The 17,611-nt window shown below is 42.7% G+C and overlaps 1 long non-coding RNA gene across 1 annotated transcript in view; it reads right to left on the bottom strand.

The window, feature by feature from the left end:
* LOC139077410 (uncharacterized) overlaps positions 1 to 17,611 on the bottom strand; it is a 170,450-nt gene that overhangs the window by 91,479 nt on the left and 61,360 nt on the right. The window contains exon 2 of the long non-coding RNA XR_011529908.1: positions 1,839 to 1,936. This is a non-coding gene — a long non-coding RNA (uncharacterized lncRNA). The remainder of the gene's footprint in view (positions 1 to 1,838; positions 1,937 to 17,611) is intronic.

Below are 17,611 nucleotides of genomic sequence, written 5' to 3'. Positions count from 1 at the left end.
ATGAGGCAATTTATCCATTCTCACCATCACAAAAGGTTTTTACAACTTAAAATTGTCCCTCAATTTAGAACACTGTAGCTGAGAAAGGAATAGACCGTAGGCCTCATTTTCCAGGTTCTGTGTTTTATTTTGTAAATGAGTGGTGTCCCAATCGGGCAGTGGTTAAATCAGCTTGTTAAACATTCACCTTTCTGTCCTGCCTTAGACCCACTGAATCAGAACCTCCAGAGTGTAAGATTAGAGTGCTGTTGGCCGCATCACTCCCTCTTCCGATGCTGGCCACGGTTGGGACCTCCTGCTGTGGGCCTCCTGAGGAGCTTTGCTGGGCTGCCTCCAGGCATTCTGGTTCCTGGAACTTCCAGTTGTACTGGGTGCTATCTGGACACATTTGGTCTTTGATATCCATATCTGGGCCCATGTTGCCTCCTGGTGGCTGAAGCCATGCTGAAGATCTGTCCCTCTGTGGGTGTCCCCAGTCTCAAAATTAGCAGGTAACTCCCTTGCACCCAGGGCCTACCTCAGGCAAACTAACGAAGCCCATTCTCTGTGTCCCAGCCTCGGGTCAGTATAGGGGATAAAGTGGGAGTCAGACAGCCATGTGCACCTGGGCAAGCTGTTAACCTCTCCCTGAGCCTGAGCCTCGATTTCCTCATCTGTGCAATGGACATGGGGAGGGAGGGCAGGAACTACAATGTAAAAGGCGCATTGCCAAAAGAATCAAATTAAATCGTATATGTCAAACGCCTAGCATGGTATTCAACAAAGGCCAGTTCTCTTTTCCTCACCCTAGAAGGTCTCTATTCTGTTACACGCTTTCTGGGAGTCTCGGTTCCTGCTCTCTGTTAGAACAAGGGCCTGGCAAATCATTGTGTGTGTGTGGACATTTAAGTTAGAGTTTGCAGTGTGTAATTTTAACTGCCTAATCTTCCCAAGTTGGCTGAGGAGAACCATTAACTATAGTTCCTGGTTAAATAAACAACTCTCTATGGCTCCTTGCCTGATTCATACCCGGCAGAATTACCCCGGTGGGCTGTAGTTCGACTACAAATCAACTCTGCAATTTGGAGCGTCAGTCTAGAGCGTGTCTGAACTGTTATCCATTGCTTTTGTTCGTGAGGATATATCTGCAGCATTGCTTTCCCAGCCAACAACCACAAGGCTTCTCGCTGTATCCAGGTTTTGGCTCATTTGAGAGTCCGCCTGGCCTAAAGCCCCAAAATAAATTTTGCATTTTCCCAGACATCTCTGTTTTGCAGCAAACTATCTCAAATAGAACCTCCAAATTTGATGAGGTAACATATCAACAGGCAGAAATGTGATTTTACCTATATTGCATCAAATAGAAGGCTTTTCCTCCCAGCTACAGAAATTCAAGAGCTCAGGAAACTAGAGTGACCAGCCATCCCAGTTTGCCTGGGACTGAGGTGTTCACTGGACCTGGGAGTTCCAGTCTTAAAACCGAAAACGTCCCGGGCAAATTGGAACAAGTTGGCCACCCTCGCAGGGAAGGCAGGAGTGCGGTAGAAAACCTTTCCATCCTCTTCCAACAACACTAGCTGGTCATCCACCCCCACCTATGAGTAAAGCTGGCCAAAGTAAAACGTGCTCCTTGGCACTGTCTCAGGCAGCACCACACGCTTCATGCCGGACTCCAAAGTCTAGAGAAGTCCAGGCTCTTTGAACACTGAAAAATGTTGAGGGATGGCAAAAGAGCAGCTAGGGCTTCGCGCTTCTGGAATTGTGGGAATTTGCTAAGAATTATCTTTCGACCAAATATTTTGCGTGGGGCCAGTCTTGGGGTAGACAGAATGGGAAAGTTGATCAACTCTGCCACTTACCTGCAGTGTGGCCTTGAGCAAGTCCTCTGTAGGTCTCCATTTGCTCACCTGCACTTTGGTGATAACAGTATCTCCTTCAAAGAGCGATGATGAGAATCCTGTAGGTAAGAAGCATGCGCTTAACAAAAGGCACTGAATTCGTGCTCGTTCCTCTCCCCATGTCTGTGCCCATGATGAGACATATATTTGGGGAGTGTGTGATGACACCCTTTAAACATGCCCCCACGAGTTTAGATTCTCACTTTCGCCCTTAGAATTGCAGAACATCAGAGTTGGAAAAAAAATTTTTTAATGTTCTATTTTCCTCTTCTCCAGAATGAATGTCACTAATGATCCACAAGCCTATGAGATAAAAATCCAGATTCTCCAATCTAGCCATTTGATAAAGAAGCCAAGGCCCAGAGTGGGGAGTTGAGTGACACACCTGCTAGATAGCAAATCTAAAATCCAGTCCTCTGATTTCCAATCTTCTGATCCAGTTGCTCCTCTATCACACTATCTCCCAACCCTTCGCTCAAAGATTTGGTCTCTGACAGCATAAAGAGTTGGGAGATCAAGAATAAAAGCCTTAAGAAGATACTAGTACATTACTGATGTTTGATAAAAAGGGCAAGAGCTGGTTTTGCTAGAAGGAAGTGGGAAGAACATGTAAGCATCAAATGCCTCAAGGAGGCCAATGGAGGAGGGACATGAATACTGGGGTTAGAAGCACTAGCTGGAAAGAAGACAGAAAACTTAACCCAACTAGTTGGCTTCCAGGTGACTCCAATCAAGAGACTGCTTGATGATGGTGACCCAAACTCGGTTGCTTTTTTTAAGGGGTACAATTCTAGCTACTGTGATGATTACTGAGAAATGGGGCTCCCTGACCTGGAAATGCAAAAACAGCTGCCCCCTAATAAAATGGAATGGGGCACCAGCTTTTCCAGGCCATCAGATGAACGTCTTTCGTATCTAGGACACAGGTAATAGCAGGCTCACCCATTTCATTACATCCGTAATTCTGCAGTGCTCTTGCTTACACCTCAGCCTGCCTCTGTACTTTAGGCTGGTGCCTTAAGATGGCTTTCCCCTTGATAGATCGTGCTGGTGACGCACGATCACTTTGTAAGCTGGGAAAGAACTGAGGGCGTAATCCAAAAGCTGTGCCCAATTTGCTCAGGCCAAGAACCTGACAGCTTGAAAGGCAGAAAGTGCTTCTGGCCAAGCATGGATTATGAAATGGATTTGAAAGTAAATGCTGTTATTGCAGTCGCTACCTTGTAGCTCATGAGCAGCCCCAACTCTGCAGTGTAACCCCATCATTTTGCCCAAGAGGGAACTATGACTATGATTTCAAGTTACTTTAACTGTATTTTTTCCCCTAAACCATAGATAAGAATCAGGATTCAGAGTTAATTCCCTTCTCCTTACTAATCTGTGAAGAAAAATGAGCCTGTTTATCAGGTTCTCAGGAAGCTGGAGATTTAGCTAGATTTAGTAATGTCTTATGACAAAGACAAAGTATTTCCAAGAATAATAGAAGCAACATGGAATATGATATTCTAAAAAGTGTGTTCAATTATGCATTGGATTAAAATGGAAAATAAATTACAGGTGAAATCGCACATAACAAAAAAGATTTCTGAGCTCCATTCTTGACCCACTTATTAAGAACCATATTCAATGGATTGGAATTCCAGTATACCAAAAGCAGTTGATGATCTCTTGAAGTTTGTCAAAATGGGTTTGACATGTAATAAGAAAATAATAACAACAATAATAGCTTATGTAAATGTTTATCTTGTGCCAAGGGAGAAGCCAATCACTTCCATGTGTCTTATAGTTGACACAAAACTAAGCATTCAATAAATGTCACGTATTGTCATAGTTATCACATATAACCATTACAATCCCATGAGTTATGTACCCTATTGTTCCCATTTTTTAGATGGGCAAACTGAGGTCCCAAGACATTAGGTTATTTGCCCAGGCTCCCATAGCTGTAAGTGTTGGACATAGGGTATCAGCTCATTTCTATCTGACCCAGGAGGCCATGCTCCCTGGTGTTCACGTTGCCGTTGTTCAAGTTGCCTTCATCCACGTGGCAAAAGCAATTATGTAACTGAAGGTAAGAATCACATAGATTATAGGGGTGAATTTTTAGCGTGATGTATGGTTGAGAGTGTGGGCTTTGGAACCAGCTCTACTCTCACTACTTGCGTGACCTTCCACAAGTGACTTACCCTCTCTGTCTCAGTTTCCTCATCTGTACAATGAGGGTCATAATATCCCCCACATTTGGCTGTTGGAAGAAAAATTTAACACCAGATAACTTCTATGTAAATGTTACCTATTGTTATTACTAAATTATAATTACTAATATTACCTATATTATTACTAAACAAACCTGCTATCTTAAATGTAAATTGCCTCGCAGTGACATATTTGTCTACACAATATTTGTTAAAAGCACAATCATGTCTTAGGACATTTTTCCAACTTGGGAAGACACCATTGCCCTAGCTGATGGCTGTGAATTCTAGGAGACTGAGCATGCCCCAGCCCTGCGAGTGATGCTGCGAGAATGCATTAGCCATGAGGAATGAAGAGCCTATTGATCAAATACTTTTTCCCTTTGGGATTTGCAGATAGTGATGATCACACGTTGTGTGAAGATAACTAAAATGACCAGAGTCCTTTCACACCGTTCAGGTGTGCAGCTGTCGTTTCGGTCATGGCCACAGCTACTGCTCTCAGAACAGCCAGCTCAGTCAGCTTCTAGTAAGAGAGGAGGCTCCTGCCTTCATGGGAGAGATATGAGACTCCCCGGGCAGGCCTTTCTGCCAGAAAGCATGAACCCCACATCCGTTATTCCACCGTCATAGATAGCTTCATCTCTCTAGGTGTCAAAGGCCCTTTCTCCAGAAGGATCCACTAATAGGATTTACATATGCCCGGAGGGTTCCAAGCTTTATCAGAACCCGCCTCGATTGGCTAATCAGTTGACATTTCCTGCAAGCATCCAGATGAAGGGTAAAGTACTTCTAGAGACTGGACCAGGGAGGGCAAGGGAGCCGGCAATGAAACCAACCTGTGCGCTCTGTCGTGGTGTGCGTCTCCAAGCCCCTCAAGGCATTAACCATATATCTGGCCTAGAAAGAGACATTCAATGAGATTGAATTCGCTGTTTGTGCTAATTATATGGAAAAACTTCTGAGATCCATAACTCTCGCAGTCTTGACATGCCCTCACTGAGGATCCCAGGAACAGTCAAGGGGTTTCCAGAATAAATGAAGGGCCTGATATTAAATTATGTTTGTCATTAAACCATTAGTGACTCACGCATTTAAGTCTAATTAGAAATGGGCTACTCTGTTTAATGATTGTTGCAACTGCACCGTAATTCCAAACATTTAACCTCCATCTAGCAGGAAATGCAACTTTTACAAGGGCTGGGCCTCCAGCGGCTCTCTCATTAGATGCAGGTCCCTCTCAGGCGGGTTGAACTGTCATCCTCCTGTTAAGGACACTACTTTCCAATGCTGGATGCTGATGTCATTCAATTATCTTAAGGCGAGGAGGCAAGAGAAGAAATGAATTTGGTGCATATGACCATAGAAGAAATTCTCTCTCTGCTTCTCTGTAATTCAAATGAAAAAGTTTTCTTACCCAAGAGAAACATTCAAGATTCATACTTTAATGCTCATTTTGAAAAACAAAGTTGTTTTATCTTCTAGTGCATTATATTTGCTTTTTTTTCCCCTGCAACGTATGTTTGCTCATTTTAAAATCCAGAGTGTCATAATTAGTTTTCACAAAAAAAACTTATTGCCTTCTGGGCTTTTATTATTATTATTATTGAGGAAGAAACTTATGAAATTGTCATGCTGATGCTTTCAAACATCCTTGCTCCATCCCCCAGGCTGGAAAATCACATTTGGATTTTTTGGGTCTGTCCTACCTTTTCCGTGTTTTAGTTATGGAGATACCATGATGGTAATAATGCACAAAGATGAGTGGCAGAGAGGAACACTGTTCATAATTCTTTCTTTCCTCCCCTGTCCTAATATTAAATCCAGAAACTATTAGCCCAGACCAAGGAGCCAACTATTTCCAAAGCCCTAAGAGCTCTACCCTCTTCTTTCCCCTGGAGACCCCAGCAAAAGAAGGACACGAGCATGTGCCCATGACAGCTGGCTCAGAGGTCCTGTGTGCACCCAGAGATCCCCTCTCCGCTGGAGAAGGAGCAATCTTGGTGAGACAAGAACCAAGGTCTGGCCTGCGAATCTTGGCTCTGCCCGTAGTTGTCGGTGGGACTTGGGAATGCTACCAGCTTCCTGAGCCTCTACTTCCCCCTTTAGAGAAGTACAGATTAAAGTAGGTGCATCACAGATCCGTAATGAGGATTGAATGAGACCATATTTGAAAGCAAACAGCAGAAGATATTTAACCAACGTCAATTTCCTTCCTCTGATCTGGCTACTGATTATAAGTTTCTAACTCCCTCTATAAACCATTCTCCTCTTCAGAATTTTAATCCAGTCTTGTCTTTGGCAGCTCTTCCCAAAGGAGTTATGATTTACGAAGGATTAGGACAGAATGTTAATTTAAAAATCTTTGTAGCCGCTAGCAAGACTGACTTAAGCAACATACAGAGAACAATAAATATTAGGTGTGTAGTGGACTGAACAGTGGCCCTCCACAAAGATATGTCCATACTCTAATCTCGAGACACTGTGAATGTAACTTTATTTGGATAGAGTCTTTGCAGATGCAATGAAGTTGAGGATTTTGAGATGAGGAAGTCTTCCTGGATTCTCCAGGGAGGCCCTAAGTGTGGTGATAAGTGTCCTTATAAGAGTGATGCATAGGGAGATAACGCAGACAGAGGAGGAGGGGGCAACGTGACCATGGAGACAAAGACTGGAGTGTTGTGGCCACAAGTCAAGGAATGCTGACGGTCACCAGAAACTAGAAGAGGCGAAGGATCGCTTGTTCCCTGGAGTTTCCAGAGGGAGCACAGCCCTGCTGGATTTCCAACTTCCAGCCTCCAAGCTGAGAAAATAAAATTCTATTGTTTTAAGCCGCTGAATTTGTGGTACCTTATTACAGCAGCCACAGGAACCTAACACAAGGTGTTACCATTATTATTAATCAACATAGATTTCGTTCCTCTCAATTTTGTTATAAACCTAAGACTGCCCCAAAAAATAAAGTCTTGGGCCGGCCCGGTGGTGTAGTGATTAAGATCGTGCACTCTGCTTCTGCGTCCCGGGGTTCATGGGTTCAGATCTTGGGCACGGACCTACATACTGCTTGTCAAGCCATGCTGTGGAAGCATCCCACACACAAAATAGAGGAGGATGAGCACAGATGTTAGCTCAGGGCCAATCTTCCTCACCAAAAAATAAATTAAAAAGCGTTTTAAATATATATATATCAATATTTAAATGTATATACACATATTTATATAAGTAAATATATGTATTTAGATATATATACATATACATTATATATATATATAGTATTTAGAACATATCATTTCCCAGAACACTGAAGTTACATTAAGTTGTTCTACTTTTAATCACCAGAAGTGTCCTATGAGTACTATGGAGAAATAAAAAGAGAAACTACATTTAAGGAAAGTGTTTGCCTTTATAGTCTTACGTGTCAATGTCGATGGTACTGGGGAGCCTCGAATACCAATACACTTTGCTGATTTTTGCATGTGAAGTGTTAGAAAAAGAGAGACACTTCCCAGATTTGGCGATCAAGAAACTGGAAAGTAAAGTTGTCATTTAGTAAGATGGAGAAGGTGAGAAGCAGACTTGGAGAGGCAGAAGTCAAGAATCTGTTTCTGAACACGTTAAGTTTGAGATGTCTGTGATACATCCAGGAGGAGCTATCGATTAGACAGATAGATTATGCCGGGCCCGAAATGAGGGCTGGTGCCATAGGTGACAGAGTTCTATGGACAAAGGATTTGGAAATGCTGGGCTGGGCATAGCAGGTTGCTTTACTCTAGAACTCCTTAAAGTTTTTAACCCAAATATAGTCGGTGAATATCCAAGAGAAGGATTTAAGTTTTACCAAACTTATTTAACTTATTTACTAAGTTTTACCACACTTATTTCGGAGAGCTTCCAGTCACACTATTACTCTGTAGAACACCCTTTGGAGAATACTGTTGAAGATAGCAAATACTCGTTTTTCGATAGAAATATCGCTACCTTGAAGCAAGATATACACAAAGCAATAAGTGTGGAATTTACATCCTTTAATCAGTACCTGATTACTTTGTGCTTCTTTGCATTTCCTCTTGTGAATTAATATAACTTCAATCTAGCTTGGAAAGCAGATTCTTTTGAGTTTTGTTACATAAATTAAACCGCAAGATCTTGATCAACTCACCTCTTGGGTGAACTAAAGTCACATTTCTAAAGCTGCAGGCAAAGGGCAAAACCTCACAAAGTCTAGGCTGAAACAGCTCAATGGACCTTCATCCATTACTTTGCTTCAATACAATGGGTCTTATAAATTCAGGCCACCCCCTTTTATATTCATCTTGATCAGCTTTAAGCTAAGACCCCTTGTCCTATCACCATCACAATACTCTTCTCTGATGATCTCCTGTTTTCCCATGACTTCAACCTTGTCAGTGGCTCCCGAACCCACATTGCCTGTTCCAGGCTTTCTCCTGAATTCAAGGATGGCATTTCCAACTGCCAGCATCTCTACTGCAGTGTCCTAGATGCATCTCCAACTCAGTGTTCACCAAACTGAGATCAATCTTTCTCTCAAAACTTGTTCTTCCTCCTGAAATGTTTATTTAGATTTAAACCACCACTGTGCTCCTGCTATCCTAAAGAGAAACCTGGAGTCTGCTTTCCAGCCCGCTCCTCAGGCCCCCAACATGTAGTCATTCATCAAGTCATGTTTTCGCTACTTTCTAAATCTCTCCCAGTCTTCATCTTCTTCGCCCTCCACTGCCACTCCCTCAGTTCAGGTCCTCACCCTGTTCTACCTAAACTGTTTCACTAGCTGCCAAGTGGTCTTTCTGTCTTCTGCATGGGGCACCACCACCAACCAGTCCTCTTTGCTACTGCCAGAGTTACCTTGTCAAATGGAAAACTAGTCACATAACTCCTCTGACTAAATAAAACCTAACACTCATGTCTCTTTATCTCCAGAATAAAGCCTGTGTGTTCAGGCCCTGTCACAGTCTGGCCCAACCCACCTTCCCTGCCTCACATCCCACCACACTCCCAAGAAACACAGAGCAACTCTTTCTTGCCTTGACATGACCTTTCACACCTCCGTGCCTTTGCACATACTGGAGTCTGGCCTTTCCTGGCCACATGTCCCACCTCTGTTTACCCCTATCGAACCCTATCCAAACTAGCATCTCTTATCAGACCTATGGCAAATGAAACCTCCTTTGAAAGCCTTCCTTCTGGACCCCTCAAGCAGTCAGATCTCTCTGGTGCCTAGAACCTTTATATGAGACTCGGACCTTCCTGGGCCTTGGCAGCCTGGAGACATAGTAGAAGAATATGGATCGTCTGAGTGATCCTCTCCTGCCCTCAGCTCTTACCAACAAAAGTGTTAGTCATTTGGGGTTGTATGGGCTAAACATTCTATAGGTGGGTGCTTTTAAAGCACATGACATTGATGACAATGATTCTTAAAAACATTCCAGGGCAGGGGGCTGGCCCCATGGCCGAGTGGTTAAGTTCGCGCGCTCCGCTGCAGGCGGCCCAGTGTTTCATTGGTTCGAATCCTGGGCGCGGACATGGCACTGCTCATCAAACCACGCTGAGGCAGCATCCCACATAACACAACTAGAAGGACCCACAATGAAGAATATACAACTATGTACCGAGGGGCTTTGGGGAGAAAAAGGAAAAAATAAAATCTTAAAAAAAAAAAAAAAAAAAAAAAACATTCCAGGGCAACGAACCAAACCACGGAGGACTGAAGAGTAGAACAACGAAGGCTTGTGGAGACTAGAGCTGAGAATTTGTCCAGAAACCAAGGGGAGCTCTAGGGACCAAGTCGTCTTATTGTCCCATCAGCAGCTGGAGTTCATGAAGCTCATTCTAGAGCTCAGCCTTCCTTCCATGCCTGCTTCTCTCTGGATCAATCCGTATCTGCCACTCCACCAACTGCCAAATATCTATCTCACATTCATACTCTCAATAACTGAGATTCTCATTGTCAGGCCACCTCAGAGGCCCCTGGGAGGCCTTTCATATGTTTCCCTCAGGTCAGGTACCTTCACCTTGGCCACACAGTTATGGTCATAGGGGTTGCAAGAGCAGAGCCCTCAGGAGTAAGTGGAGCCATGACAAGTATTACAATAGCTTGTCAAGTTCAAGCACCTTCCCACTGTGTGGAGAACTCCCTAACGTGTCCATAGTGTATCCCTGAACAGCGACGATGGCCCACTGCTTCCACATTTTGTGACCTTTACTCTCTTTCTCTGTTACCCAAATGCTTGTTCTGTGCCTCCCTGGTCACTGAATAGATAGCCATCACTTCCATTAATAGAAGATGCTCCTGTGGGCCCTGCCTTCACCACCCTGGTCCCATCTCCTGAAGGCAGCTCAGGACCTCACTGGGGTTAGCTTGGTCTACAGCCTTGCTTTTGTCAGAGGGTACTGTCCTCATCCAACTCGTGTTAAACCCTGCTGGACCTGACAAATTCAGGAGTTGAGACCAGGAGACAGTTTGACCACCATCCTCAAAAGCGTTCTTCTTTGCCAATCCCTGGCCAGTACCCCAAACCAGATTGTGCGTTTTGACTCTCTCTCTTCAGGGTGATTTCCTTCTTCTTCGAGGATACTGCCTAGTGAGTGAATTGCTTATAAATCTTAGCATGAGGCTGAAACATCAGCCGATTTCTCTGTGGAGTCATTGTCTGCCCCAGGAAGCTCATCAAACCCCCATAACCCATGACGTTAGTGCCCTAGGGCTCGCCTACCCCACCACCACCTGCCACCTGCCCTGTGCCCCCTGAATAGGTGGAAGCTCAGAGCCTGGCTCCTCTCTTGCTCCAGGGATATACAACTCTGATTATCCTAACACTTGCCATGTCATATTATAATTATCTGAGAGGGAAGGAAACTAATATTTATTGGTCACCTCTAGTATGACCCAGATTTTGTATATTACTTAATCTTCATGTCCACCCCATGAGAAGGCTATAAATTATCTCTATTTTACACATAAGGAAATAACTCAGAGAAGTGACATGACCTGTCACAAGACCACACGGCTAATGAGGGCAGAGTAGGGATTCACACCCAGTCGGTCTGACTGACATGGATTCTCCCCTCTCCACTGGGCTGCCTCATGTTTATTTATATGTCTACATTCCCCCCTAATGTGACTTTCTCTTTGGCAGTGACTATCTGTAGTTCGTCACTGTCTCTCCACTGCACCTATCATATTCTAAGTAGGGGCTCAAACAACATTTTTCCAAGGGAGGGAGGGAGGAAAAGCCAAGGCTCTGGATTTTGCCTTGCACTTAGTAAGCACTTAATAAATGTTTATGAATGAATACTAAGGTTTGAGAGAAGCCCTTGAAGCTTCACCCTAAGGCAATCAAGTGATCTGACTGGCGGGACTCAATTTATCAGCCTCCTCCAGGCAAGCTTGTGAAACAGAGCAAGAACGATGGGGCTGGAGCTAATGTAATTTCAGACGAATCCATTAGAGTCCCCGCACGGCTAGAAACTGGGACGCAGAATTAAAGTGCCCTCTATAATTTATACTCAAACACAAATGGGATGTGGAAAGTGGAACCCTCGCTTTATATTCTGATGCCTTTTCCTCTGGCCTTGAATTGGTTATCAAGTAAAGAGAGCTTCCATAAGGGAAGAAAGCTGGGGTGATTTGGGAGCAATCCTTACCCCAGTCTGAGAGCTGGATGAGCTGACTTATCGACCTCTCCTCCAATCCTTCAATTTTGTGATTATGTTATTTGGGTAACAGGAGGCAGGAGAGAGGAGGCAGCCAGACCGGGGAAGCGCCTTCTGATGTGAAGCTGTCAGGTCCAAGGGAGCGTAGAGAGAGGCTGGGAGTCTATTTCATCGTGCCCCTTCACCCTGTCACTGAGACACTGTAATAAATCAATAAGTCATTGCATATAAACGTGGCTATGTTTCCACAACCTCTGTGCATAAGGGGGTTCAACTGAAGAAGTATGGAGGCTGCGTCCATGGAGCTCTGCTTATTTATCATTCACAAAGAGATGAAAAGGATATTGCAGGGATTTCTGCATGGAGCAGAAGTGGAAAGAGACAGAGACAGAGAGAGAGCAAGAGAGCACATTTTAAATTTTATATCATTATCTCAACTCTGGGAAGGAATCGGGGGATCAAAAAGCTAAAGACTGCCAAGACATTTCTCCATCTCTCAAGACCTCTCGGGTTGTAGGGTCGTAGGATGTTAGAGCTGGAAGGGACCTTTTCTGCATCTCCCTTATTTTGTAGATGAGGGAGCTGGGGCCCACTGGGCCGGAGCTTACACTAGGGAGGTGCAAAGCCTGCAAGTTCTGTAGTGCTCAGTTCCATTCTATTCTATTCTTAGTCCTACCAGCATCTCAGGATTGAGCACCCTCCATAAAACCAGTATAGCAATACCTATCCTTTACAGGCTTGCTTTAACTTATCAGATGAGATAATCCATGTGGGATGAAAATGTTGTGCAAATTTTAAGAATCAATGAGATCGTAGATGTCAAATGCAAATGTTTTATAAATTATAAGCCCTGTAAGATCCTACAAACCTCTGTGCAAATATAAGCATTATTAATATTGTTGCCATTAAAAGTATTTACCCCTATTATATCATTAGTGTAAATAAAAATGACGGATTTCCATTCTTCATAGATGACTTTTCAGTTCACATTTCCTTTTCAACACTCTAATAACAATTCCTCTAAGTTTTCTTTGAGTTCTTCTTTCTCATTATACAAAGTAATACATGCTTATTACAGATAATTTTAAAATACTGAAACACATAAAGAAAAAGTGTCACCTATAGTCCCAAAACCCAAAGATAATCACCATTAATCTTTTGATATATTTTCTTCCAGTTTTTCCTCATGCATATTTTAGCAGTTATGATCATATTGAATTGAATAGTCTATTTCCTGGTTTTTTCACTTAACATTATAGCATATATTTTCCCATGTTACTAAAAATTGGTTTTAAAATGTCTTACTGGTTCTATAAAATTTTATCCTGTGGATATACCACAGTCTACTGAATCATTCCTTCTTCTTAGCAACTAGGTTTCCTTTTGAAAAATATTGTACATAATGCGATGATTAATTATGAAGAAAGCTTTTCTGTATCTCAATCTATAAATAACATTTTAGGACAGTTCAGTAGAAATAGGAATCCTGAGAATATGAATGTTAAAGGTTTTGATACATTTGTTGAATTGCTTTCAAAATTTGATCAACTCACCTCTGCTCATCAGGGCTGCAGTAACAAAATTACCACAAATTGGGTGGTTTGAAATAACAGAAATTGATTCTCTCACAGTCTGGAAGCCAGAGTCCAAAATCAAGATTTTGGCAGCACCACGTTCGTGCCGAAGTCTCCCAGGAAGAATATTTCCTTGCCTCTTCTAGCTTCTGGTGGTTGCCAGGAATCCTTAGCGCTCCTTGGTCTGTGGCAGCATAACACCAATCCCAGTCCCCACGTCAGGTGGCCTTCTTCCCTATGTGTCTGGGTCTCCAAATCTCTCTTTCTTATAAGGACACCAGTGTTTGGATTTAGGACCCTCCCTAATTCAATATAACCTCATCTTAACTTGATTGCATCTGCAAAGACCCTATTTCCAGATCAGATCACCTTCACAGGTTACTGGCAGTTAGGGCCTCAACATGTCCTTTGGGAGGACGCAATTGAACCCACAGAAAGTGGTACATGAGAGTTCCCATCCCATCATGTGGTCCCCAGCAATATCATCTTGTATTTTAATTGCTTCATGTATATTCCCAAACAGAAATACATTTCCACTAAGAGCTTCACCGATGTTGCGCGTGGTGGAATGATTACTTTCCAGAGTTTTTTCAGGTTAGAGTCTTTTTTACATAACCAGGCTTGATATTTATTTATGTTAATTTTGGGAACAGCGCTGTTCTGCTTTTGATGTCCATGTGTATGCTGCCTCTGCTCTGGGCTCTGCTCTGAACCTCGGGGGGACCTTCCTTCTCCATCCTGAAGAGGGGGAAGTTCATGCACTCAAGAGCGAGACAAACCTGGGTTCAAATCCCAGCTCTCCCGCTTTGCACTGTGTCACCTTGAACATACACTTTATCTCTCTAGGTCTCCATTTTCTCCTTTGTTAAATAAGAACAGAAAACATGGAAGAGTCAAGGACCTAGCTCAGTACGTGGTAATTATTCAATGCATGTTAGCTGTGGCCATTCATGTTTATTAATGTTGTCGTTCTTGGTATTATTATCATCTTGCTCCTGATCCTTTTCAGTTTTTGTGTAATAGTGTTCTGTCCCTCTACCTGGGCATGCCACTTCTGGGCAATATTCCTGGAGCTCAAACATTTGCTGTCTGGCTCTGACTCTCTGTTACCAACTGTTTATTGTCTGGGTTCCAAATCTGCAACTTGCGAGCCTGGATTCTTGTCAAACATCTTTAGGTCCCTTGTAGGGCCTTGCTTTCCATCATCAGATCTTTTCCTCATGTCAGTGGGTGTCCTCGGCTGCAGAGCAAAGTCCAAGAAGTTTGGTTTCCTCCTTGTGCCCAGTCATATTTCAGTACTCCAAACCTGACCTGCACATCCAGAGCTTGCTTTGCACATGAGCCCTCCTGCCCAGTCTGACTTTAGACCTTACATAGCATATCCCTTTAGCCAGCCCTTCCCTTCCAATCAGTATGGCACATTGTGATTTTCCAATTCTTGATGACATTTTCTGGGCAACAGAGGCCCAGCTCCCTTCCCTTAGCCTGTCCAATGTCTTCTCTGTTCAAGTCCTGGTTTCAAGAATTTACGTCACTAGACTCCACATTCCCAGCTTTGAAAGGATTCTTCAGTACCATGTGCAACAATTCCTAGAATAAAAGACCAAATGACATTTCCCCAAAATTCAGCGGTTTTCTGTTCCTCAAGTATTTTCTACTCAACAGAATCAATCTTGGAGAATAAAATGGGAAGAAAGGGAACAGTTCATGCTAAAGTGATCTGGGCCACACGGTAACGCACACATTCTCTCCCACTTCTAATCATGTGGCAAATTACTTATTCCACTTAGTAAGGTAAGGGAATTATAAAACTCATCTATACACATTTTATCCTGTGTATTTATGTTACTTTGGGGTGCCTGCTTACTGTAACTACAGTCAAATCCATTAAAGATGACTTTTATAACTTAATGCCAGAGCCATCTGCTTGACCTCCTGTCATGCATATTTGGCCATGCCCCTCAAGACCAGGCATCGAAGAATGGGTCCTCCATGACCTGGAATTGTGTGGTAAAAAATCACACTTTAAATGATCTACACAAGAAAGACTTAGTCCTATGAATCAGAAATAGCCTCTTTGCCCTACAACACTCTAAGTTCGTTCTCCTAAATGTTGCCAAACATCTTCAAGCTGGCAGATACCAGTGCCTTCCTTGTTGTTCTCTACAGGATCTCATAAGAACCAAATCTCTTAATTCAAGAAAATAGCCAGAGAGCTTCAATAAATGGTTAAAAAATGCCAAGACTTTCCTTCTGACCAAGGCAAATCTCTAGAGGCCATACTGGGTCTGATCCAGTTTCTCCAGTTGTGTAGCTCATTTCCATAATTTGTAACTCATGGTTATCAACGTCATATTATACACCTATATATAAGCCTTCCTACACATGTGCACCTATTAAAAATCCCTAGTGTGACATTCCCATAGTGAAATTCACAAACTGACAATGGCATTGCTCAAGAACTTGACTTTATTGTACTTTTATCAGGTAGAGTGGTGATACAGTCCGAGGAATGAGAGAGCTTTCCCTCTGAACCCTTGAAGTCACTCAATCTTTTTAATTATAAGACAGCCTTGGGACCTTCTGGGATAGCAACCACTATCTAAGGGTTTGCATCAAGATGGTGCTGAGCTCAAGCTCAGGTTAAGAAAATAACTCCAGGGTGAAATTCTAGAAAACTAGGAGCTTGACTGTTGTTATTGTTGTTGCTTAATTCTTAAAGAATAGCATCTCATGGGAAATCAGATGCCATGGGAGATTCACAGGGCTGAAAAAGCGATAAGCAGATGAAGGAACGTAAGATAGTTGGGAACCAAATCAGAATCACCTTAAACCTGACTGAGGTCAACAGCTAAGATTTGATCATTTAAAGAATATTTATTTTTATTGCCCTAAAGCAAATGGGTTCGTGATAAACTACAAGAAGTCAAGAAAAATCTTATTCACAGCCCCTACAAAACTACTTGACATGTGTGAATGATTTACTACACTCAGGAAAGAGCAGGGAGAAACTGGTAACAAAGGAAAGGAAGCTGAGCTCTTCAATGTTGAGAGGATGAGGACCTCAGAGCTGAGCTATACAGCAAAGTCCAGCTATGGTTTTAGAGAAGGTCTGAGTCTGCGAATTAGGTCTCTGACTCAGGGTTGCAGCCTTGCATCAAAGGGCATTTCATTCCCTTCCCAACATGCTGATGGCCTCATAAATCAGTCATCCTTCACACCCCTCTCTTGGGGCAGTTTGTCTGGACCTACCCAGGACTGGCACTGGCCTCTTGGCTCTGTCAAATGCTGGCATGTTGCTCATCTAAACAGTGGGGGCAACTTGTTGTCATTCATGGTAAAGTGGGAAAAATTATTTTCTCATGCTCCTGGGCCTCTCAGCAAGGGTGACAAAATGAAACATGAGTTTCACTCTGCTTCTGAATAAATAAAAGCCTACCACTCTACAATTCTTAATTAAATTTTTTTCTGCATCATATTCTCCCTGCCAGGAATCGAGACCACTTTTAATCTCCCCTTTTCCTGAAACTAATGTCCATTGCTTCCTTCTTGAGAGTGTTCCTTACATCAGAGCACTGTTCTTAGGGTTTATCCTTATCTTCATTTTGTTCAATAATTACCGTGCGTTGACTTAGCTACACCGTGCGTGAGACTGAAAAACATGTGGCCAGTCCTAACGTTCAGCCCGTGTTCCCTCATTTCATCTTTTAGCCAACATTTCTTCAACTCACTGTTCTGTGGATTACAGTTTCAGAGCTACAAATACACAACTGACAGCTCAAAACATTCAGATTCACACAGAAAGGGTGGGAGAAAAAAAGTTTAAGAAGTCAGCAAGATTAGCTACCAGATATGCACTATCATTTCAGGAGTCTCAGAAACCTTACGAGAGTCTTAATTAAAGGCCTGAAATTCCTATATGTCCTTAAAAATACTTTATATTATGCAAATAAAGAAAACTCCCTATAGGTATTTAGAAGGAAGGGGAAAAAACAAAGCTTTCCCAAAAGGGAACAAAAACCATACTCCACGGTGAGGTTAGAAAGACAATGGTGCATCCTTCTCGGAGTTTTGAGAGGAAAAGCCTATAATCCAAGAATTCTATACCCAAATTGTTGTATATAAGTAGGGTTGTCAGATTTAGCAAATAAAAACACAGACAGGACACTCAGTTAAATTTGAATTTCAGATAAACAATGAATATATTTTTAGTATAAGTGTGCAATATTTGGGACATACTTATACTAAAAACATAGTCACTGTTTATCTGAAATTCAAATTCAAATTTACCTAG

This window comes from Equus przewalskii, chromosome 19 (assembly GCF_037783145.1).
Source record: "Equus przewalskii isolate Varuska chromosome 19, EquPr2, whole genome shotgun sequence".
NCBI classification, from domain to species: domain Eukaryota; kingdom Metazoa; phylum Chordata; class Mammalia; order Perissodactyla; family Equidae; genus Equus; species Equus przewalskii.
Note: the sequence above shows the minus strand (reverse complement) of the source record. Positions and strands in the feature narration are given on the sequence as shown.